This window comes from Vigna unguiculata, chromosome 2, assembly GCF_037176805.1.
Source record: "Vigna unguiculata cultivar grain cowpea cultivar isolate G323 ecotype 2 chromosome 2, ASM3717680v1, whole genome shotgun sequence".
Taxonomy (NCBI): Eukaryota; Viridiplantae; Streptophyta; class Magnoliopsida; order Fabales; family Fabaceae; genus Vigna; species Vigna unguiculata.
Window position 1 is genome coordinate 18,481,464 of NC_140793.1, and position 26,179 is coordinate 18,507,642.

A 26,179-nucleotide genomic window follows, 5' to 3' on the forward strand; every position below is an offset into this window, starting at 1 on the left:
TGTAGAAGAGATTAGCTAAAACTGGTGTGACAGAGAGCTCGGTTTTTAAGCGAGACTAAAGGTGTTAGGAGTGTGTAGGTGATAGCTAGGAGAGATTAGATGAAACTGGTAACTGAGAGCTCGGTTTATAACCGAGACTAATGGTGGTAGAAGTGTGTAGGAGATAGCTAAGAGATTAGCTAAAACTGGTGTGACTGAGAGCTCGGTTTATAATCGAGACCAAAGGTGGTAGAAGTGTGTAGGTGATAGCTAAGAGATTAGCTAAAACTGGTGTGACTGAGAGCTCGGTTTATAACCGAGACTAATGGTGGTAGAAATGTGTAGGAGATAGCTAAGAGATTAGCTAAAACTGGTGTGACTGAGAGCTCGGTTTATAATCAAGACCAAAGGTGGTAGAAGTGTGTAGGTGATAGCTAAGAGATTAGCTAAAACTGGTGTGACTGAGAGCTCGGTTTATAACTGAGACTAATGGTGGTAGAAGTGTGTAGGAGATAACTAAGAGATTAGCTAAAACTGGTGTGACTGAGAGCTCGGTTTTTAAGCGAGACTAAAGGTGTTAGGAGTGTGTAGGTGATAGCTAGGAGAGATTAGATGAAACTGGTGTGACTGAGAGCTCGGTTTATAATCGAGACCAAAGGTGGTAGAAGTTTGTAGGTGATAGCTAAGAGATTAGCTAAAACTGGTGTGACTGAGAGCTCGGTTTATAACCGAGACTAATGGTGGTAGAAGTGTGTAGGAGATAGCTAAGAGATTAGCTAAAACTGGTGTGACTGAGAGCTCGGTTTTTAACCGAGACTAAAGGTGTTAGGAGTGTGTAGGTGATAGCTAGGAGAGATTAGATGAAACTGGTGACTGAGAGCTCGGTTTATAACCAAGACGAAAGGTGGTAGAAGTGTGGAGGTGATAGCTAAGAGAGAGATTAGCTAAAACTGGTGTGACTGAGAGCTCGGTTTATAACCGAGACTAAAGGTGGTAGAAGTGTGTGGGCGATATCTAAGAGAATAGCTAAAATTGATGTGACTGGGAGCTCGGTTATTATGGGGCGTTGAAATCGGTTAAGGATGTGGCATAAAACAGTTAGCAATCAGGATAATCTATAAAATTGGTTAACTTAAAGATTGATTGCATGAGTTAAAAATGTGTAGTTTCTGATGTAGTTAGTGGAGAGTTTAATAAGAAAAATAAGCAAATTAACAGTAAAATAGGAAGAAGTAAGATTAAATATTTAGGCATAATGTTCAAATGGATAGTAAGGAATAAAAGTGATGAACAACTAAACAAGTTTTAAAAAGAAAAAGCGATACAAAGGATAATAAGCCTAGAGATATCAAGTAAGGAGTTTCAGTCATCAACTTTCACCAGTTGTCCGTTGACCACAGACTTAGAGATATCTGCTGGAGATAGATCTGCATCTGGACAAAGAACTCGGACTTGGTCAAGAGCAAGTTGGAATCCCATGTTCAGGGAAGAGCCGACTTGATCTTTGAGAAGTTCTGAGCTGTTGAGGAGATCCTTTTCTTTGAGGATCCAGCTTTCCTTCTCAGCTTCTAGAGTTCTTAGTTGATTGTGTAAATCGGCAAGCAATTCATCCTTTTTTGTTACTTGGTTGGTTAGCTCGGTGACTTCATTGGTCAAACGGGAGGTTTCGGTTTTGGAAAGTGTCAAAGCTTGATCTTTTTGCTCTAAATCAAGGGATTTCTGGGTGGATTGGAGGCTAAATTGGTCCATCAGCATAAAGTTGGATGCTTCAGCCTTATGGAGATTAGCCAAGATACTCTCGTGAAGAGTTTTGAGATCCTGGGTTCTCAGCAGGTTGACGTCATGACGGAGGTAGTTGTGTTTCCGACCATGTTGGGAATGAAGGAGCCAATGGAGTTTGTGAGGTTGAATGTTAGGAGGTGGCTTCGATTACCTTTTTACCTCGGGATTTGAATTTTCTAGTTAGGGGCTCAAGGTCGGGTTCGGATGTTTCTTCATGAAGTTCAATGCGAGGAGGGGGTGCTGAAGGACTTACGCCAGGTGTGGAGGTTTTTTGTTTTTTAAGTTGGCGAGCTCGTTTCAGCATGTCTTCATGGGACATCGCTATCAGGTTTTCTGCAAAAACAAGTAGAATTGGTTTAAAGGGGGAGGTGGTATTAAGCATATAGTAAGAAGAGGACAGTTGTAAAGTAAGTACCGATGTGGAATTTTAGATCCACCACTCGAAATTCCAGCTCTAATAATTTTCGGGTATCAAAAATAACATCCAATTGTTCCAGCATCAGGCAGTCTTTTTTCTCAGAAGGATCCAGGTCTTCTAATTGCCATGGGGATTGAAGGTTAGGTGATTGGCACCAATATAAGGGGAAACCCTCTAAGAGGGAGGGGCTGTGGTTGGGGGCGACTATCTTTATGAAAACACCCTTGAAACCCTTGTAAGAAGAGTTGTATAGGGTTAGGAGGGCTCAGCCACTAACTCCACTGAGAGAAGCTAGTAGTTGTTTATGAGGAGCTCGTAACTCGAAGAAGTAGAGAAACATGTTGCTTGAGGGTGTAATACCAAAGTGGGTACATAGGATTTGGAAGGCACGAATGAAGGCCCAGCTGTTAGGGTGTAGTTGGCAGGGAGAGACGTTTAGGATGGTGAGGAGTTCTTTTTCGAAGGTATTGAAAGGAAGTCGTAAACCTAGTTTTTCAAATACAGTGACATACATAAAGGTAAACTTTTGAGGGGAAATAGGAGATAAATTGCCATCCCTGCAAATAGGTTCATCACCATCACAGGCGATGACGGTTACATCATTCTCATTGCTTTTACACAAGGTTTGGTGGCGTCTAAAAGCTCTAACCCTAGTGAGGGTTGTCATGGATGAGGTTTCCCTGCGTAGGGCCAAAGGGGCCCAGGAATAAAGGACATTATAGTGAGTATTCATGGAGGGTGACTACAGTGGTGTCGAGGAAAAGGTTTTCTCAGAATAAGTTACGGGTAATCAGAGAAGGAAAAACAAGCGCAAATCTAAAAACACAGTGCAGAAAACAGAAATAATGTATAAGAAGCAAGTAAAGGAAACAAGAGAGCACGGGTGTGAAGTTTGAAGGGGAAAAGAAGAAATACCTGGAAGATGGAAATGGCGGTTGAGAAAGATGGGTGGGAGTCGAAAGAGCTTGAGTGCGATGAGTGGGAAAGTTGAAGGGATGGGTAGGTTGTGTGAATTAAAGGGGGAAATAAATGTCGTTTAGTATTCAAAAAGGAGAGTAAAAAGGGGACCGTTGGATGGGTTAAACGTGGGGGCGCGAATGCAGGGAGTAATGATGATTTTACGGAAAGTGGTGAAGAGCAGTTATTGACAAGACAACTTCTGCTCTTCTCGTTCTGAAGACGAGACAGTGCAGAATTTGGAGAGCTATGTACTGGTCCAGAGGAGGTGGTTCGGTTTTAGGCCGAGAGGATAGGTGGATTTTAGCATTTAGCAGATCAGGTCGGCAGGGCACCGAGGGAGAAGAATATTAACTGAATTCCGTGTTTGGTGGGGTTTTTGGGAATTAATATGGTTGTTGTTATATTTAGAGATATTTTAGGAGCAGAGGATGATTTCATTTTTATTTTGTATTTTTAGAATTTAATATTTTGTAACTGATTATTCTATAAATAAGAAGGTTACTCTCATGGTCAAGGGATAAAAGATTTTTTACCTAAGTAAGTCTAAAATACTTTCTTTTGTTTTGGTGAAGAATTATCTAGTATTTTTCTGAACCAGAACAAGTGGAAAAAAAGATGCAATATTGCTTGAATGAAAATTGTGTCACAAACCAAGATATCACCCACTTCATCAGGGATCAAGGCGCAAAAAACCAATTGCAGTTAAGTCAATGTTTTATTTGCCTATAATCCCAAGATTACAAAGAATGTTTGCTTCTATGCAAACCACGCCACATATGACTTGGCATCATGATAACCAAAGTCAAGGAATGCTACGTCACCCATCTGATGGTGAAGCCTAGAAGCACTTTGATCGTAAACATCCTACCTTTGCGTCTGATCCACGCAATGTGCGACTAGGTCTATGTTCAGATGGATTTAACCCTTACATCCAGGCTTCATCTTCACCATATTCTTGTTGGGCCGTGATTGTTACTCCATACAATCTTCCTCCTGAAATGTGCATGTCAAAACCTTATATGTTTTTGAGTTGTCGTATACCAGGGCCATCCAATCCAAAGGCCTCTATTGATGTTTACTTGGAGCCCTTAATTGATGATTTGAAGAAGTTGTTTATCTTGACCTATGATGTTTCAAGGAAACAAAAATTTATGATGAGAGAATGTTTGATGTGGACTATTAATGACTTCCCTGCTTATGGGATGTTATCTGGTTGGGGCACACATGGTAGATTAGCTTGTCCGCATTGCATGGAGCACAATAAGTCATTCACGTTAAATTATGGCCACAAAAGTTGTTGGTTTGACTCACATCGTAGGTTCTTACCTAATGACCATCACTTTAGGAGAAATATTAAAGCCTTTCGAAAAGGCCAAGTTGAAACAGATGGGCCCCTCCTAGGTTGACACCATTACAAGTTTGGAGAAGAGTGAAACATTTTCCAAAAGGCACAGAAAATGGTGTAACAAGGATAGATGGATATGGAGAGTGGCATAATTGGACAAAAAGAAGCATTTTTTGGGATCTTCCATATTGGAAAGATAATTTGTTAAGGAATAATCTTGATGTAAAGCACATAGAAAAACATTTCTTTGAGAACATATTCAATACTGTTATGAATGTGACGGGAAAGACAAAGGACAATGAGAAGGCAAGAAGGGATTTAGGATTGTATTGCAAGCGAAAAGACTTGGAGTTGAAGGTTCAAGATAATGGGAAAATATTAAAGCCTAAAGCAAATTACACCTTAACCCCAGATGAAGCTAAATCAGTTTGTCGGTGGATAAAGGAACTTAAGATGTCAAATGGTTATAGTTCCAACTTGGCTAGATGTGCTGATGTTGAAAAGGGAAGAATCTATGGAACGAAAAGTCATGATTGCCATGTATTCATGGAGTCATTACTTCCTACTGCATTTAGTGCTTTGCCCATTCATGTTTTAAATCCTCTTACTGAAATTAGTCATGTTTTCAAAGATTTGTGCTCTACAACATTAAAAGAGGAATCCCTAAGAAGAATGGAGGAAAATATTCCAATTATTCTCTGCAAATTAGAGAGAATATTCCCTCTTGGATTGTTTGATTCCATGGAACATCTCCCTGTTCATCTCCCTTGTGAAGCATTGTTGGGTGGACCAGTGCAATACAGATGGATGTATCCATTTGAAAGGTACTAAAGGACCTCCCTATTCATATTTATAATTAATTTTGTCACCATTTTTTTTCATCATGATGTATTTTTTTATTTGTATAGATTCATGGGTGATTCAAAAAGATCAATAAAAAATAAAGCCAGAGTTGAAGGTTCTATTTATGCATCTTATTTACACCGTGAGACAACATACTTTTGTTCTCATACTTCAACAACTTCATGTTGTCACCACGCAATTGGAGGAATGAAGTTGAATGTCAAAGAGATGTGTCGACGTTGTCTGTTTTTCAACAACAAGTCGACATGTAGGGAGAGAATCGATTCATTGGTTAACTGATGTCGAGTTCAAATATGCTCATGTTCATGTGTTAATCAATTGCACTGAAGTCAAACCATATCTTGAGTAATTTATATCCTCCTTTGTGAACAACTTTGTGGTTAATTATATATAAGTTTCTAAAAATTTACCATTGTCAGCTCATTCCTTCTGTGCTTGCAAATACCTGAGACCAGTGCTTCTGCTCATATTCATTCAGAATTTCCTGAATGGTTCCAATATCAAGTATGTATTGTACCTTTAATTATACAACAAATGGATTTTAATGTATCATAATTCCACATCTATCTTTCTATATTTGTAGGTTTATAACGAGCCATTAAGTGTTAGGAACCAAGACCTAAGAGATTTGTCAAATTGGCCCATGAAATATGTCAAAGAATGGCACATGTACTTCGTGAATGGGTACAAGTTCCATACTAACGCATGGAGCAAAGGGAAAAGGACTATAAATACTGGTGTTTATGTCAAGGGCCTTACTGAAGGAGGTGAAAATGATTTTTATGGAATCATTCATAAAATATATGAACAAGAGTACAATACTTCTAATAAACCGAAGAAAGTTGTACTTTTTTGTGTGAATGGTTTGATCCCTCGAGAAAAGGTACAAGAGTGGATCCTAAATATAACATTGTGGACATTCACATGACTTCAAGGTACCAATCTTTTGATCCATTTATTTTGGCATACAATGTTAGACAAGTATATTATGTACAATATCCACCATCTTAAAAAGACAATCGTGGTTGGTGTGTTGCAATTAAAACAAAACCAAGAGGTCGCATTGAATCAAATGAGGTGGAAGACGATGTCCCTTACCAAGTTGATGAAATGTCACATGCAAACGAAGTAATTGAAGTAGAACGTGTATCTGGATTTCATCACATACAAGGTGATGATGAAGAGTTGGAACAAGAGGAGGAAGACGAAGAAGAAGAAGAAGAAGGAGAAGAGGAGGAGGAAGAAGAGCTAGATGAAGAAGAAAATGAAACTGAAGAAGAAGTTGAGGAAGAGGAGGAGGACGATGAGGATGACAGTGATGCTAATGACTAATTTTGTCTTTTTTGTTTTTGTACTTAAACTTTTAATATGTCTATTTATTTTTGTCATTTCATTAGAAATTTTTGTTCTTGTACTTCAACATTTTTAATATGTTTAATGAATACTTATTAAGTTGTTGGTATATTTGTCTGTTATCATACACCATCATAATTTGTTTGACACTTAGATCGTAAACTCCATACGCCATGTCATCGGGATTTCCACCTCGACCACCCCCCATTGACAAGGGGAAAGGTATTGCAAAACAAAGAAAGAGACGAAATAATTATGTGTTTCGAATTCCAGTCAGACCCATCACCCTTACCCCGGGCTTACATATGCCATCCTTATCTTCCCCACCTCCACCCACAGGGTTACATAACCCTACTTTTATCCCGGCGATTCATATGTTGTCCTTATCTTCTCAACCTCCACCCACAAGGTTGCATACCCTTGCGGCTGCTCTCAGGCCCCCTTTTGTACCACTCTCACATATACCATCCTCATCTTTCTCAGCTCCACACACAGGGTTACATACCCCTTTTGCAAACATTGGAACATCCCATTCACCTCATACTCTACCATCCCCAGCCTCAATTGGTGGCCCATCTTCTGCTGTTGGTCAGCAGTCTGCACCATCCCCAATTGCAGGTGATATGGTTGCCCCTCAGCCTATGGTTGATCCTGATTTAGATGCAGAACATGACCCTCCTCTATAGGACTGCTCGATGATTGAAACTGTCGATCGAGGGTAATATTTCAATTCAGTTATTGTCATTGTTTATATTATGAAACTTCTTTAATCTTCTGACAATTTTCCATGAATTATAGGTTTGTTCCATCTAGAGTTGCTTCACAAGCTATCATAAAGACAATCAAGCAACAATTTCTTAACTCTTGGCCATCATGGGCATCACCATATTCATTAATCTTCTCAAAGGAACAAGATATTCCTACATCAATTTGAGCAAGGAAACCAGGTTAGGGAAGTTCCACTTCGTGTTTTGCTTTTAATTATATGAGTATGTGATGTATGAAATGCATGAGATGTCACGATTCTGCCTAAAAATGTAATAAATTGTTCGTGTTTTTCTAATTTTCCAGAAACCGCTTGGCGGTGTTGAAGACCCGCCAGGCGACGCATGCTCTAAAACCCAGTTCCTAGGTTTCCTCTATGAATCGCTTGGCATGTGTGTGTGTTGCTTGCCAAGTGACACGAACTAGCTTGCCCAGTTTCTCCTGGTTTTCAGTGTTTCAGTGGTATTGTGATGTTTGGATTGAATTTATATATGTACGTATATGATTGGCATGGTGAATTATTATATGAGATTGTCTATTTGGTGAAAATTACATGAATTTGGCATGATTGGGGGATTAGGGTTCATGTTGGGATTGGGGATGAATAAACCTGATTTATACTTATGATTGACGCGTTGTTTTCATGAAAATGTTGTTAAACAGAACGAAAATGAAACCTACTATTTATATGGAACCCTATAGATGTGCCAAAACCCGTGTTGAATGGATTATTAGGGTTTTAGGTGCGCGTAGGTGCTGGAAAATCTAGGATTTTCCCAGATTTTGTATGCACTGCCTGGCGGTACATGAACTACAGCTAGGCGACTCAATAGTGCAATGAGCATTTGGTTTTTGATTCGTGTTGGGTGTCCTTGGGTGGGTTATTCTGAAATTTCGTGCATGATTTTAGGTAATTAAACATAAGGTGTGGGAAGGAAACCTTTGCATGTAAGATAATTAATTATATGTGTGAAGAAATAGTAATTGGGATGATATGCATGTAAAAGAATTGTTTTGTTTTAACTGTAATGTTGTTCATTGCCTGTTGGGACTGTCATTACGTGTCAATTATGATGTTGATTTATGTTGAATGTGCCATGTTTTATTTAGTAAAGGAATGAGGTTATAATGGATTGCATCATATTTGAACAGAGGTATGACCTTAATTGTAAAACCATGAATGTGTTGCATTGAAATTCAGTCATAGGGTTATGATTGGATAATTGTAAGTGTGTTATGAATTGTGTGTTGTGTGATTGGGGTTCATTAGAACTTGTGCAAAAGTACCAAAAACCAGTAGCATTACGCTACTGGTATGGTGTATGGCGACACAGGACGACCCGTCAGGCAATAGAGACCTAAAACAGTGGCAGTGGCTACTAGAATTGTGTAGCGCCTAGCGGCAGGGGTGGTTCCACCATGCGGAGGTTGTCAGGCAGAGGCACTGGAAGGCGCGTGGCGCCTAGTGGCGTGAGGTGACTGCCAGGCAATTTGGAACCAGATAACGCCAAGTGACGCGTGTGATGTGCCAGGCGGCCTGGAGCGCAAGTTCGTCTAGCAACACGGTGAATGGCACCAAGCAGCATCAGGTGCGAAATTGAACTACAAGGATGATTCTACACGGCTTTGGATGGAGGTCTTGAGGCGATGCTTTGTTGGGGGCTCAGTTACGAGTGTAGCTAGTTTTGGGGTAACACATGGCCACTCGAGGTTGTATCTTGGTGATTTTGAAGGTCAAGTGGAGTGTGCAAGATCGTGACTCGTACGAACGGGTTCCAGAAGATTGCCCTCCTCGGTGTTATCCGATGAGTTTGGTAGTCTTGGGACAAATACGAACTACGGTTCGTATTGGGCAACTCCACTTGGTGTTGCAAATTGTGGCCACAACAAGTCTATTCCCATGTGTGGACTATAGGTGGTGGCTTGTAGTCAGAGGGGCGAGGATAGAGCTATCAAAATGGGTTGGAACCCACGAGCCAACCCGGCTCACCACGGGTTTGGGCCGGGTTGGGTTGAAATTTTTTTATAAATTTCAATACAGGTTGATTTTTTACCCAGCTCATCTAGAACCCGACTAACCTAGGTTGAACCCGTGGTGAGCCGGGTTGGTGAGCCAACCCGCAGATAAAAGGGTCACATAAGTGTTTTTTATTAAGTTGAGTTTTAAATTTGGGTCATGTTAGGTTGTTTTTTTTAGCCAACACATAAATAATTTGTATTTTTTTTATTTTGCTTTGTATTTGGATTGTATTAAAGTTTATTTAGATTTTAACTAGAATTATAGGTTTTAAATCATGACGGTTGGGTTTTGAATGTTGGGTTTTGACGGTTGGGTTTGACATTAGAGTTATAGGTTTTAAATTATTAATTTATTGTGTATTGTATTTCTTTCTATTTGAGCTCACCCTATCTGCTTGTGTTTGGCGATGATCATGTAACTTGTTACATAGGAGCAAATGATGTTGCAGGAGGTACCGATGAGACTTATCGTTGGAACGGGGCAGCTTAGGAATATTTTTATTTTTATAGTTTTTACATTATTTTTCTATAATCTGGATTTAAATTTGGTTTTGGAGATGTAAGGTTGAATTAAATTTTTGTTTCCAACATTTTAGCACTTATAATAAAGTTTTTATTTCTCGCATTTTGGGAAATGTGTGGAATAAATGTTATCTTTTTATTTATTTATTATTAATTTTATTTAAATAAGTAATATCTGGCTAGAATGTTACACAAGTCATGCTAAAAGTGACTTTAGTTTCCATAATTCACCGCATGTCGACATTTGTGTCCATAATTTACCGAATGTTGACATTTGTTTCAGAAAAATTGGCATCCATCACCATAGTGCACCGAAAGTAGATATATGGTTATCTTTTGTACTGGATGTTCACCTACAATATATAAAGAACTATTTTTTTAATGAGTACTAGATGTCAACAACTGGTACTCATATTCATCAGATGTCCACATTTGATTAACCTGAAACCTAAAAAACCTCCCAACGTGTTACAGATGTCGACATCCGATTAATTAATGTGCATAATGGATGTTGACATTCGATTTACTTGTGCAATCATTTTTTTATGGTTTATCAACTACAAATAAGGTAAATGAATAACAAACTCAACAAGAAATAACATGTAAACTCTTCAAACAGTAGATAAACTCATCCAGTCCAAAAAAAAATGATATTTCCACATCAAATAAGCCACTAACCTGGATAGATAACGATAAGCAACAAATTTAATGACAAGGTTGGAGAGGAGAGTTTGAGTGGTTTGAAAACGTAAAGAGCATGCTTCAGTAATTTTTTTTTTTAATTACCTTACCTACTTTGTAGGTAAGTATTGGCACAAGCTAGCTTGAAGTAAAGAATTGATAAAGCCATGTGCATGAAGATCTTAAGTGTTTGATGAAGATTGATGAACATCCTCTTGAAGATTAAGTTTTAGTGTGTTAAATTTGTATATAACATGTTAAATGTAATGTGTTAGTGTTATATCTGCTTGGTAGGCTATATGACATAGGTTAGATGTCTTGTGTGCCTTAGTGTGTCTCTTTTAATCTCTTAAAATGGTTTTTAACAGGTTAAAAGCCTTGTTGTATATAGTTTCTGGTATGAATGCATTCAGTTAGTTGAATTATTTTTCAGTCGACTGATTTCACTTAAGTCAGGTGAAATCAACTGACTGTACAGAAAATTCAATCGACTGTTTTCACTTAAACCAGACTATATAAGTTGTGTTTTCGCGAGCAGAGGTGCGAATCTGAGTTTTTGAGCACGAAATTCTATCATTCTTCTTTAGAAATCTCTCTCTCTCTGCAATACACAACTGCAACTTGTGTTTTGAAGATCTTGGTTGATCTTGGTTGATCTTGGAGACATTTTTGCTTGTGAGTAGCTTGAAGAACACATGTATGGTTGGCTAGGGACAACCACCATCAGGTTTGGATGTTCTTGTGCCTCTGGTTGGTTTGCCTGATGTGATTTCAAGTCTGTAAGTGTGAATCTTGCAGGGTGTGTGTCTAGATTTTTGTGAGTCAAAAATCTTGTGTGTTTTGTTGTTCAAAAGTGTAATCTTGGTGTGTGATTTGTAAAACTTTTGAATATAGTGGAAGCTAGGCTCAGGTTGTCCTGGTAAACTGGAGGTAGCACTGTGATTGAGTGAACCAGTATAAAAACAGTTATGCATTCTTCTTTCCCTCATCTTACTCTCTTTGAAACTCTTTAAAAACTCAAGAAAATAAAGCAATTTGATCTTTGGTGTGATTTAATGTGTTCTTGTGTAATCTGAGGCTTTATATTTGTTATAAATATTGATTGGAACAAGTCTTGTATGTAAAAGATTTTTGTTTGAGTTGAATTCACGAATTCTTCCTTCTGCATAATTCTCCAGTATTTTAGCCGACTGATTTGTCTTTTTAATCAACTGTTTCATAGCATCAAGAACAATTTAGTCTATTGTTTTATATTTTAATTGATTGAAGGTGTATTAGTCTACTGTATTTACATCCAAACTTTCCAGTCCATTAGATTCAATTGAAAAGAGGTTTAAGCTATCGAAAAAGTTTTATAAAGCCAATTCAACCCCCCCTTCTTGGCTCAACTCACCATTTCAAAACTAAAAATAAGGACTTAATTGTCATAATTACTCAACTTTGGAGGTTATGAAGCTTTAGAGGTGCAGGAAAAGCTCCAACATTTTTCTTGACGAAACCCCTAAAGTCTCATGCCAACCTTTACAACACGGATGATCACATATGACATTGTCTTGAACGGTATAATATTGACACGTCACAATTAAACTATAAACATTCAATTTGTATCTTTTTATAATGATAATGTAGAGATATTTATAAAATAAAAATTAGTTAATATTCATTCTTTTATCAAAAGTAGTAGATCTTCAAATAAGGTGAAACAAAATATGATTTTTTACCTAACATCGTTTACTTAGTATCTCGCTATATATTGTACCACTTAAGAACTAGTTGCTAATGACCAGTGAATTTGAAGGCAATCCATTCTATTGATGAATTAAAAAAAATGAATCATAAATTCACGTAAGAAATCTTAATCACGAGTCACTTTGAAGTGCAAGGCCCACTTATTATTCTGCCCCAATGTTTAAGGGCTTGCCCTAATCAGTTGGGCTTAAGGCTGGTCCATGGGGTGTCCAAAACCCCTAAACCAGCCTAACCCTCTCATTTTCTGCCCACTTTGCAAAATCAGTGCTTTACTCCTCCCCTCTTAATTGCTTTCAGAAGCTCTGCTAGGGTTTGGACCTCCTTCATCTTCAAGCTAGCTCAACTTCGTTCCTAGATCACGTAAGTTGGTCTTCAACTCGTATCCTCTTTCCTCTAGTCATATTTTCGTGATTTCAGTTAGGGTTCACCGTAGTGAGCTTGTCTTAAATTTGTTCCGCTACTTTCCGGCTCTCGAATCTACTCCTAGAGTTATTATGCTCAACCGTATGGGTGCCCAAGTCCTTGGCTAGCATTTTCCAAGAAAGGGAAGCTAGGGTTTCGTATTTTAAATTTATTTTGCCTATTTTTGGTTCTGTTTTGCATTTCTGGTGATTGTATGGTGTTCATGATGAAATGAATATGCCTTGTTCGCTGTTTTGGATGAATCTCTAGCTTTGCAGGCGTGGAACAGTGAGGGAGAATTGCTATTTTCGCCCAAGCGAGCTCGTCTCTCCTAGGCGAGAGTAGCAAAAGCTCGCCCAGGGGTTTTTTCTCGAGCACTCGCTTAGATGGAAAACTGAGTTTTTGAGCAACTCGCTCAGGTGAGATGGCCTCACCTAAGCGAGAGTTCGCAAAACCTTACAGGGCCTTTGTTCGCAGTCTCGCCTAAGCGAGAGCCTACAGCTTGAGCGAGACTACTCCTATCGCTTGAGCGAGGGCTCCTAGCTTGAGCAAGACCTGACGCAAGTCGTGTTGATTTCCTACATAATTGTTGTTGGTTGCATGATTGGCTGGTTTCCTCTATTTAAAGTATGAAGTATGTGAATATGCATGTAATATCTGTTTGTATGGGCTGGAATTGATGAGTTTGGTATGACCTTTGTATGGAACCGGATTGGATGGTTGGTTATAAATGTTGGCATGGAATTGATATGCATGATTACTTTATGATTGGTTGGTGAGATATGATTTTGTTGTGGTTTAGGACGTAATTCCATGAATCTCTAGGTGAGATCTCATGGTGGTGCCTCATTGGTCAGGACGTAATTCCACGATGGTTTCATGGTGGTGCCTCATGGTCAAGATGTAATTCCATGACCCCTATTAGTGGGACCTCATGGTGGTGCCTCATGATTAGGACGTAATTCCATGAAGGTTCGTGGTGGTGCCTGATTATATAATATAGTAAGGATTCAAGTAAGGATGGCATCCTAACACTCGAAAGAGCCAGTTAGTCTCATGTAAAGCGTACTGACTCAAGTGGTAAGAGTGGCAGGAGGTCCTAGTCTTTGGCAGGATAATGGCCTTAGATGTTTGAAGGTGATGAGTTCAAATTTTTGCCCTCATTTAATATTTAAATTTGGGGATTTAATTGAATTTTCTGTGCTTAAAGATTGATTTAATTAGGATTTGTGATTATTGGATTTATTGAGTAAGTTTGGTAAAAGTGGCGTAAAAATTGATTTTAGTTGTATAAAATATTATTGGATATTCTAACGTTTGTTAATGCAGCTGGAATTTATTTTTGGTCAATTAATAGTGTGATTTTGAAATATTTAAAGTTACAAAATAAGTCCAAAATCAAGAAATTCTGGAAAAAGAATAAATCAGGAGCTAAATGCACCCCCAGATTTTATTTGCACACTCCTCCCTCAAGTGGACCACAAAAACCTGTTCTGCACCCCCAGTTTTCACTAAGTTGCCCCCCTCCTACCACTTAAACTCCACTCAACCAGATCATGCCATGTGGCAATCCCCACCTTTTAAAATTAGCCAACCATAAGCTGCCACGTGTCGTAATCCTCCACTCACCAAATTGACCACTCAGATCTTGCCACGTCATCATCTCCTCCACTCACCTAATTTCCCTTCCACCCACCATGGCAACCGCCGCCGCCATCTCCTCGCCGGCCACCACTGAAACTCGCCGGAAACAGCAACAACCTCGCGCTTCCACCACCACCATCTTCCTCCTTCACGCCACCTTCACCTGCAACGCACCAGCGGCGCCATCTCCGTCAGCCACCGCGCATCAGCCCCTGCGTTGCACCTCTTCGTTCACGCTGGAAACAGCACCGCAACACCACTACTGCACTTGCAACGCGCATCACCATCACGCCATCTCCGTCAGCTTGTTTTCCGACCGCGACACACCATCCATCTGCGCCAGCGAATCGCGCCACCACCAGCAGCCACCATCGTCTCCGCACTGTTGCAGATCGTTAAGGAAGAAAAACACAGCACCGGGAAGGAGATGAACAGCCACTGAACCTCCACAGATCTAAAAACGCGAAACAGCAACAGTGTTCACGCCTCCACCACCGCGTCCTCGCCGGAAAATGGCAGCAGCCGCCGTCATTGCACCTGCGCAGCCAAGGGAGGAAGGAGGAAGGAGCAGCAAACCCTAATTCTGGAGAGAGAGTACTCTACGCCACGTGTCGGCATCTGATAGGACAATCAAACTGGTCAACTCTGGTCAACTGGTCAAAGTCAGCAGTCAACTTTGGTCAAAACTACAAATATGGTTAAATGAGAGGGGCAGAATTGGAAATTGGACAGCAATTAAGTTGCTAATTAATTAAATAAAAATAAAAGATTTTAGCAACTGACAGATAAAGCCCAAAGTCCAGTGGAAGCCTATATAAAGAGACTTAAGGGAGCAGAAGCGGGACGACTTACAACTTACAGCTTAGACACTTAGAACTCTCTGGTTTTGGCAAATACCGTCTCCACCACATCTCTCATTCTTTCTTTTATTTTCTTTCCTTCATCATATTATCATGTATTCCATCAAAGCCATGGAGGGCTAAGCTTTTAGGGTTGATTCCACTGTAATTTCTTAACTGGATTCTGAGGTTAGATGAATTTATATGTTTTGTTATTTTGATTTTTGTTGTGGTTTTTGTTTATCTATGTCCTTTGCTTCTTAATCGAATAGAAAATAATGATTTTAAATCTACATGCATGCTAATCATATGAGCTAAAAGGTTTTTAAATTAAATTGAGACTTTACTTTGATTTTATTTAGAAACTTTCATTTGATTAAATAAGTTTTTGCCAATAATTGAGACTTTAATTTGATTAGAGGTAATTACTTTAACTAAAATTAGTCAAGACTTTACTTTGATTAATTAAGTTTTCTATTTGGTAAAGAAACAAAGGAATAGACATGATTAGGCATAGTAAAATTAATTGAGACTGTACTTTGATTGAATTTACTATGGATAATCTAACAATTCTCACTTTTAATTGAGACTGTACTTTGATTAAAAGTGAGAATGCCAACAAATGAATTGAGTCTTTACATTGATTGATTTGTAAAACAACAACAATAATTAATTTAACAATAATCTCTAGATAACCAATGAAGAATCTTATTTAGAAAAAGCAGTGGAATTGACCTATTAACTATTATTGTGTTTACAATCTTCCGTGTCATTTTCTTTGCATATCAAAATCCTCCTATTTTTATAGTTGCTAGTTTTAATTGCATTTTTAAGAATCAAATATTTGAGATCAATTCCGTATTCGTTGTGAGACGACTCAGGGTTATCTTAACCCTAACTATTTTGTTCACTACAAACTAGCAATACTGAAGTTGCTAAAGTAGTGGTAATTTAATCGCCTAACGACAGCGATATTAGAAGGTTAACCTTGTGTGTGGTAGGGTAAAACCCATTGGAAATTGGCTCTGCAGAGCAGTAGAGGCCACCACAAGTGCAAGCATCTAGTGAATCCGACTGATTATATGTATCTGGATAATTGAGTCTTAGTGTCTTGTTTGCTGGTCATCATATGCTTGGTTGATGTATGTATCTTTGGCTATAAAATTGTATGCAAATGTATGATAAAACATTTTTTCCATTCTAGCTTACCCTTCTGCTTGTTTGTATGTTCTATGCGTGGTTTTTCTCTTTTTGCGATGATCATCAATTTATTGATGTGAGCAGATGCGAGAACTCCTCGTGGTCATCAAGGTGATGGAGATTCCGCTGCTTAACTTGTCTTGGGTCGGATCATACCTTTCCGAGTTCTCTTTTAGGGCTGTAGCCCATGTATTGCTTGGCTCTTTGAGCATTTATTTTAAATACTGTTGAACTATTTGATGTAGGATTATCTTGTTCCTTTTAGAAGATTAATGAATATGGTGATGATTGATTAAGAAAACAAAGGAAATCTCCACTAGACATTAAGATAGCAAGCTATCTAGATGTGAAGGTTCCTTTCCAAGGTTCTAGAGAGGAGGAGAATGGATTGATGGAGAGTAAGAAACCAAAAGGAAAAACATATAATAGAAACAATATAAACCAAGAAGAGTAAAGAAACATAACATGAAAAGCAAGGGAAAGGGGAGGAACGGAGGATTCACACCACTACAAGGCTAGGATAGAAGAAGCCATGGCAACCTTGAAGATGAATGGTGTATGCTGCCACTTGCCAAGGCAAGATAAGGCTTGAAAGAACTCCACTCCTTCAGGAGGAATGCTCTCACAAAAAGTTGAAACACAAAGTGTATAATTTCTCCAAAATGTTCAACTCTTGTACAAGTGTTAGAGGTCCCCTTAAATAGACAAGTCTACGGGCCCCTTAGCAAAACAACAAAGTATAAGGTTACAAAAGAAACCTAGCATGTTCTAGAAAGTAGGTCAACATAGGGTGCACATGGGTGAAATTTCGTCCAAGCCTCCTAGGTGGCAAGTCTTCATGGCCAAGGCTCCCAAAGGAGGGTTCTAGAACATTCTAGAAGACTTGGTGTCCAAGGCATGTGGGCCTCCCCTTTCTAGATGCTTCTAGAAAGTCTTGTTCCTTATCTCTCTTCCTTAGGACGTCAAGTGTCTCCCATGTGGTCCTCCTCCTTTCTTATTCCTACAAATAGCAAATTAAGGAATTTATTAGCATGTTGGTTTAAGGTTAAGCTAATCTTGGGTCAACAAGTCCACCCTTAAGTTAAGGTCAACAAGTCAACTCAAAATAGTCAACCACAACCAACTTCAGGAAATTGAAACTAAAGAAATGCAAAATAAAGATAGAGAGGATAATGTCTTCCCTTTTGTCATGCTCCTAGTGATCCTTCTAGGGTTGGCCTCCTTGGAACTTGATGAGGTGGTCACATCTTCATCATCCTCCCCCTCTTGGAGAGAATTCGACCACGAATTCTTAAGCCCTATATCAAAAGGAGAGAGGTCACTTACATTGAAAGAGTTGCTTACATTGTAACTTGAAGGCAAATCCAACTCATAGGCATTATTGTTGATCCTCTTGAGGATTTGGAAAGGTCCATCCCCTCTTGGAAGAAGTTTGGACTTTCTTTGGGTAGGAAATCTTTCCTTCCTCAAATGAAGCCATACCCAATCCCCTTCCTTGAAAAGGACTTCCTTCCTTCCCTTGTTGCCTAATTCTTGATACTTTTTCACCTTCCTTTCAATGGCTTCCTTGACTTGTGTGTGCAAGTCTTAGATCATTTTAGCCTTTGCATCCCAATCTTGGCAAGTCCATGCCTCTTGAGTGGGAAGTGGAAGAAGATCAAAAGGAGTTAAAGGGTTAAAACCATACACTATTTCAAAGGGAGAGTGGGAGGTGGCAGAGTGCACAACCTTATTGTATGCAAACTCTACATGGGGAAGAACCGCCTCCCATTCCCTAGTGTTGTGAACTATCATGCACCTTAATAGTTGACCCAAAGTCCTATTGACCACCTCGGTTTGACCATCACTTTGATGGTGACAAGTGGTGGAAAAGAGGAGTTTGGTTCCAAGTTTCCCCCACAAAGTCCTCCAAAAATGACTCATGAACTTTGTGTCTCTATCACTTACAATGGTCCTAGGTAGGCCATGAAGTCTCACTACTTCCTTGAAGAAGAGATTGGCCATGAAGTCTCACTACTTCCTTGAAGAAGAGAAAATCTATCCACTACCACAAAAATTGAATCCCTACCATTTCTAGTCCTTGGGAGCCCTAGAACAAAATCCATTGAAATTTCTATCCAAGGCTTGGAAGGGATGGGTAAGGGAATGTAGAGACCATGAGGTTAAACCTTGGATTTGGCTCTTAGACATGCTGGACAATAATTGCAATTCCTATCAACATGCTTGCGTATTTGAGGCCAATAGAAGTGTTCTTTGAGGACTTCAAGAGTTTTGTTAGTCCCAAAGTGACCCATTAAGCCTCCCTCATGTGCTTCTCTTATGAGTGATGCTCTTAGAGACCCTAGGGGAATGTAAAGCTTTTTACCCTTAAAGAGATATTGGTTGGAAAGATAAAAGTCTTTGCTTCCCCTTGGTGGCATTTACCATATACAAAAGCGAAATCATCATCCTTTTCATACAACTCCTTAATATGATCAAAGCTAAGAAATTTGGTTTCAAGCATGGAAAGGAGAGTATGCCTTCTTGAAAGGCCATCTGCCACAATATTGGCCTTTCCTTGTTTTTGTTTGATCATATATGGAAATTGCTCTAGGAATTCTACCCACCTTGCATTTTGTTGAGTTTTCCTTGGCTTTTCAAAAACTTAAAAGCTTCATGATCACTATGGATCACGAATTCTTTAGATAGAAGATAATGTTGCCAAGTTTGCAAGGTCCTCACAAGAGCATAAAGCTCTTTATCATAGGTAGAATAGTTTAGATGACTTCTTTTGAGTTTTTCACAAAAGTAGGCTATGGGGTGGCCCTCTTGGAGGAGCACGGCCCTAATGCCCACATTGGAGGCATCACACTCTATTTCAAAGATCTTAGAAAAGTTGGGGAGGACTAGGAGTGGTGCTTTGATCAATTTCTCATTTAATGTTTCAAAGGCCTTTGTTTGATCAATACCCCACTTGAAGTCAACTTCCTTCTTTACCAACTCATTTAAGGGTGCGGCTACAGTGCTAAAATTAGGCACAAATCTCCTATAAAAGCTAGCCAACCCATGAAAGGACCTTAGTTCACTAACATTCCTGGGTGTGGGCCAATCTTTGATGGCCATGACTTTCTCTTGATCCACATGGACCCCATGTTTGCTAATTTTGAACCCAAGGAAGATCACGTAATCCATGCCAAAAACGCATTTCTCCATGTTAGCAAATAAAGATTGCTTCCTTAGGGTACTTAGCACATCCCTTAAGTGTTGAAGATGGTCTTCTCTAGACATACTATAGATGAGTTTGTCATCAAAATAGACCACAACAAATTTTCCCAAGTATGGTCTAAGCACATGATGCATGAGCCTCATGAAAGTGCTTGGTGCATTAGTCAACCCAAACGGCATGACTATCCATTCATACAATCCAAACTTGGTTTTGAAGGAGGTTTTCCACTCATCTCCTTCCTTGATTCTTATTTGGTTGTAACCACTCTTCAAATCTATCTTTGAAAAGATGGTTGCACCATGAAGCTTATCAAGCAAGTCATCTAACCTAGGGATAGGATGCCTATATTTGATGGTGATATTATTGATGGCCCTACAATCTATACACATTCTCCATGTTCCATCCTTCTTTGGAACTAGGATCACGGGCATAGCACAAGGACTCATACTATGTTGCACCCATTCCTTTTCTAACAATCATTGACTTGTTTTTGAATTTCTCTGGCCTCCTCGGGATTGGTCCTATAAGCTGGCCTATTGGGCAAAGATGATCCTTGGATGAAGTCAATTTGATGTTCTATACCTCTTAAAGGTGGAAGTCCCTTTGGGGGATCTTGGAACACATCCTTGAATTCATCTAAGATTATAAACAAGTCTTGAGGACACTTAGGAGGAGGGTTTCGAAAGGAAGGAGAAGACTCACTTGGATAAGCAAGAAAAACTTGTTTTTGAGAAAGCATTACCTTTTTAGCTCCTTTGAAGGAGATCAAGCTCTTCCTTGTTTCCTTGGTGTGCGCCATTAGTTGCGCCTTCTCTTCCTTTCTTTTCTCAAACATTTGTTTTTGGTCATCACCTACTTCTTTGGGGGATAAAGGTAGTAATGTGATCCTTTTGCCTTAGAAGTTAAAAGAAAATTTATTGGAATGGCCATCATGGAAAGCTTTTCTGTCAAACTGCCATGGCCTTCCAAGAAGTATGTGAGTTACTTCCATGGGCATTGAGTCACACAAAACATTATCCTTGTAATTCCCAATGGAGAAAGTGATGAGACCTTGTTTATCCACATTTATTTCACCATTTTCACTTAACCAAGATAGTTTATAGGGCTTGGCATAAGGGATGGTGTCCAAGCCAAGCTTGTCCACTATCCTTGTGCTAGCCACATTGACACAACTTCCACCATCAATAATAAGGGAGCAAGTCTTTTTGTTGATGAGGCATCTTGTATGAAAAATATTTTCCCTTTGAGATTCAAATTCCTTTGGGACTTGGCCCAACATGCACCTCACAACTAAAAGACCTCCTTCATGAGGTTTGATCTCATCTTCACTAGAAGGGGAAGAAGTGTGTGATGAACTACTCTTATGGGAAGAGGGGGAAATGTTCACTTTCAACTTCTCCTTTAGAGTTCAAGAACATGTTCCTCTTTGAAGGACAATTGGAGGCTATATGTCCAAAGCCTAAGCATTTAAAACATTTGATAGAACTAGTTATTGGCTCTTGAAAAGAAGTTCGTTTATCATGCATAGTCCTAGTCGAATTGGGTTTAGGTGTGGGGTCTTGGGAGGATTTGGAAGGTTTTTTAAAATCCTTTTTCTCCTTACCTTTCCAAGGTTTAGAGTAGTAGTCATTGTATGAAGTACTCTTCTTGGCCTCTTGTTTTCTTTTCAATTGGTTTTCAACTTTCAAGGCCAAGTGCAAAACTTTGCTAAGAGTAGAGTACTCATACAAGTCAACTACATTTTGAATTTCCCTCCTTTTAGACCACTCACAAACCTACTGACTTTCTCTTCTTCATGCTCATCATGGAGTCCTACCTTTAAGAGCATGGACTCCATCAATTTCAAATATTCTTCAACACATATAAACCCTTGTTGAAGCCTTTGGAGCTTCAAAATAGTCTCTCTCCTATGATAGGAAGGTATAAAACGTTCGCGCATTTTAACTTTAATGTCCATCCAAGAAGTCGCGGGTGGCTCTTGGTTATAATTGTCTATACAAATTTGATGCCACCAAGTCATGGCATACTCTTCAAACTCTAAAACTACCAAGTCTACTTGTTCTTGATCACTAACTCTATGAATGCTAAAAATTTGATCCACTTTTTATTCCCACTCCATGTAAGCATTGGGGTCATGTTCTCCTTTGAACTTTGGGATTTTGATGGGGGGAGGTTGCCTTTGATGTTGCACTTGGTGCCTTCTTTCTCCACCCCCTCCGGGCCTTCTTCTTCTTTCCTCACTTCCATAGGAGTCCACGAAAGGAGATCGCCTCCTTGCCCTTCTTTCCTCTCTTGGTTGGATTTGTTGATGTTGTTACACTTGTTGAATTTGTTGTTACACTTGTTGTATTTGTTGCATTTGTTGTTGCATGTACATTTGAAAGGCTTTCTTTTGTTGTTCCCTATCTTCTTGCCTTTTAAGTTCCATTTGTTGGAGGAGGATAATGACATCAATGATGGTCCCTTGATGTGCCACAGGAGTCACCGCTTGAGGTGAGTATAGAGAAGCCAAACCTTCTCCCTCTCTTTCATCCTCCAAAACCGGACTCAAATCCATGCTTTCCTACAAAACAACTCCAAAAATCCGAGACAAGTAAAGAAGTTGGTTAGCAAATGATAAGAAACCCGTGACCAAGTGTGGTCAAAATAAACAACCTAAGTGTTTTGGTCACACTCCCACCCCCACACGGCAAGGTTGCACTCAAATTCCACCAAAAAGGAGTGAAATACTTTCAAAGTTTTTGGAAACCTTTTAAAGACAAGTTCAAGTGGCTCAGCCACTACACTCAAAGGAAAGTAAAGGAAGAAAACTACTAAGACAAAAAAAAAGAACCTAAAGACAAGCAATAAAAGTACTTAAAGCAAAGAAAGCTAAACTCTAAGGAAAGGATATCAAGGTGACAAAACTTTAAATCAAAACAAGCAAGAAAAGCACATGAAAAGACTATTGGAAAAATACTTGAACTATGCATCATCATTTCTCACTCAATCATATACCAAGAAAGACAATAACCTTTAAAACGAATTTGGACTAATAAGCCAATTTCACCCACATTCAAATCAAGAAACTAGTAGCATAACCCTTTAAAGAAAATTGCACTATGCTTCACCAAATATAAAGTTTGGTCTCGGCTTTAGGACGCCAAATGTTCAAATTAATTTTGTTTTCTTTCTTCTTTAAACTAGTTTCCCAAAGGTTTTAAGGCAAGAGATTGTGGTGTCTTGAACACTCAGTCCTTTCTTTTCAGGTCAAAATCCATTTCAAGGTGAATACACCAAGCAAGATATATGGTTCATGCAAAAGTTCAAGCACTTTGAATACAACAAGAGAAAACTTCAACTAGCATATAACATATGACTCAAGGAAAAGTTAGGCACATTTAAAGACTCAACATGACATACACAAAGACACAAACATGTAGTTATGATGCATTTAAACTCATAAATTTGAAGTTGAATGACTAAGCATCCAAAGACATGTTATCCAACCATATTTAGGAGCAAAAAGAGTCACAAAACCGAAGCCAAAATTGCCATAACATAACCTGAAAACGTTGTTTTTTGTATTCTCGACAACTCTGACCTTTGCTCACTCATTTGATCATAACTCTCTCCACAAAACTCCAAATGTGTTCACTCTTTTTTTGTTTGAAACTCGATTCACAGATCTTTCTTTTGATATAAAGAACATTACTTTTGGACCACTGAGCTAGCGGCAATATTGTTTTCAAAAACGCACACGTTGCTGCCAACACTATTTTTATGTGGACCATTCAAAGATAGCTACAAAACACAAGGTTAGAACATGAAAACACCATATTCAAGGACAACCAAAGCTCTAGATACCAAATGATGTAGGATTATCTTATTCCTTTTAGAAGATTAATGAATATGGCGATGATTGATTAAGAAAACCAAGGAAATCCCTACTGGACATTAAGATAGCAAGCTATCTAGATATTAAGGTTCCTTTCCAAGGTTCTAGAGAGGAGGAGAATGGATTGATGGAGAGTAAGAAACCAAAAGGAAAAACATATAATAGAAACAATATAAACCAAGAAGAGTAAAGAAACATAAAATGAAAAGCAAGGGAAAAGGGGAGGAATGATGGATTCACGCCACTACAAGGCTAGGCTAGAGGAAGCCATGGCAACCTTGAAGATGAGTGGTGTATGCTGCCACTTGCCAAGGCAAGATAAGGCTTGAAAGAACTCCACTCCCTAAGGAGGAATGCTCTCACAAAAGGTTGAAACACAAAGTGTATAATTTCTCCAAAATGTTCAACCCTTGTACAAGTGTTAGAGGTCTCCTTAAATAGACAAGTCTAGGGGCCCCTTAGAAAAACAACAAAGTAGAAGGTTCCAAAAGAAACCTAGCATGTTCTAGAAAGTAGGTCAACATAGGGTGCACATGGGTGAAATTTCGTCCAAGCCTCCTAGGTGGCAAGTCTTCATGGCCAAGGCTCCCAAAGGAGGGTTCTAGAACATTCTAGAAGACTTGTTGTCCAAGGCATGTGGGCCTCCCCTTTCTAGATGCTTCTAGAAAGTCTTGTTCCTTATCTCTCTTCCTTAGGACGCCAAGTGTCTCTCATGTGGTCCTCCTCCTTTCTTATTCCTACAAATAGCAAATTAAGGAATTTATTAGCATGTTGGTTTAAGGTTAAGCTAATCTTGGGTCAACAAGTCCACCCTTAAGTCAAGGTCAACAAGTCAACTCAAAATAGTCAACCACAACCAACTTCAAGAAATTGAAATTAAAGAAATGCAAAATAAAGATAGAGAGGATAATGTCTTCCCTTTTGTCATGCTCCTAGTGATCCTCCTAGAGTTGGCCTCCTTGGAACTTGATGAGGTGGTCACATCTTCATCACTATTGTTTTGTCTTGTTAATGACATCGTGATGTGCCATTAATACTCTGTAACTTTGCTCTTTATATTATATTGTGTGATGTTTCATTTAATTATGTTATTATTTAAATGGGACGTTACATGAAGTATATTTGCATCTAATTCTAATTGAATTGAAGTGCAGTGTATAAGTGGTCGGTTTGTTGGTTTAGTACTATTGGTTGGTGTTTTGGTCTAGTGTTATTTTGGTTCAGATAATAATCTTTGGTGCAAGGTTTCTTTATTCTTGTTATTTTGTCATTTGTTTAGCTTATTTTTATTTGAGTATTGATTTTTTTTAGTTCTTATTTTCTTTCCTCTTTAGTTTTGAGACTTAGTATTTAGTTGAATTGTGGGGGAAATTTTACTTGTTGGAGATTGAATTTTCTTAATTGTTTAGATTACATTGTTTTATATTTTAATATAAATTATTTTTAGATTGTTATTGTGATTTTAAAGCGATCTAAACAAATCTTTTAAAGTGATTTTTTTTTGTCACATTCCTAGTTTTTTATATTTTTCCTCTTATTAGTTTAACTTATTTCTTGATTTTGTGCTTTTTAGTTTGTCTAAATTCTATTGTTTTTTGTCTCATAGTTTTCATTTTTGTTTATCTTCTTAATTAAGCTTAGATTTATTACATCTTTCATTTTGAATGTAAATGGATTGATTGAAGATTTTTTTTTTTTTAAGAACTAAATAGGAATTTGAAAAAAAGTGTATAACCTTTCAAAAGTGATACACACAAGTGAATTGATTGGAAACATTGTGAGTTGTAAGGTCCATCTTATTTTTCTATATTACTTGTGCTAATTGTTTCTTTTGTTTTGTATTAATTCTTGCTTTTCTAGCTTTCAATTTAGGCATTGGTTTGACTTTAGAAGAACAATTGTTTCAAGAATAATAAAGTTGAACAACAAAATATATTATCGTAGAAAGGAGCACAAGCATAAAGAAAAATCAAAACAAGTTTTATAGATGCTCCAAATGTCGGTGATTGATCAAGACCTACATAATTGTAAATAGTTGAAAAAGATAGGAAAAAAAAAAGAAATTGCAAAAACTAGAGAAGATGGAGAGAACAAAACAACTGAAAAAGTTAAATAGAAAAATAGATGAGAAAGGAAAAGAAAAAGAAAGAGAGAAGAAAAAAAATAAAGAAAAAGGGGAAAGAAAGAAAAGACAAAGAATAAAGAAAAATGTTAGAGAAATCCAAAATAGAAAGAGTCTCTAGTAACAACTCCACAAGCATAATTGAAAAAAAAAATATCCTTCAAGAGGGACCGCAAAACTTTGAACTCTTTTTATTTAAATAATGATTATAACTTTTCAATGAAAAAAAAATAATTTTTCTCTTTTTGTTTTATTGCCTAGGAAAAACTTTCATATCAAGGAGCAATGGTAAAAGCAATTTGGAGAAGAAAGGAAAAAAAAAGAAGAAAAAATATTGGAAATTGTTCCATTTGAGATAGTGAGTCTCACTCTTAGAGTGAATACAAGAAGTTTGAAATTGGGATTGAGGCTCACTTAGAGGAAGAAATCCTATTTTTTTCCATTTCACTCTAC

General features: G+C 38.3%; 2 pseudogenes; one reads left to right on the plus strand and one right to left on the minus strand.

Annotated features, from left to right (window-relative positions):
- Positions 1-5,396: 5,396 nt before the first annotated feature.
- On the plus strand, positions 5,397-7,387 carry LOC146888387 (uncharacterized; annotated as a pseudogene).
- A 12,809-nt stretch (positions 7,388-20,196) lies between these two features.
- LOC146888388 (uncharacterized) lies at positions 20,197-21,747 on the minus strand (annotated as a pseudogene).
- Between the last annotated feature and the right edge of the window lie 4,432 nt (positions 21,748-26,179).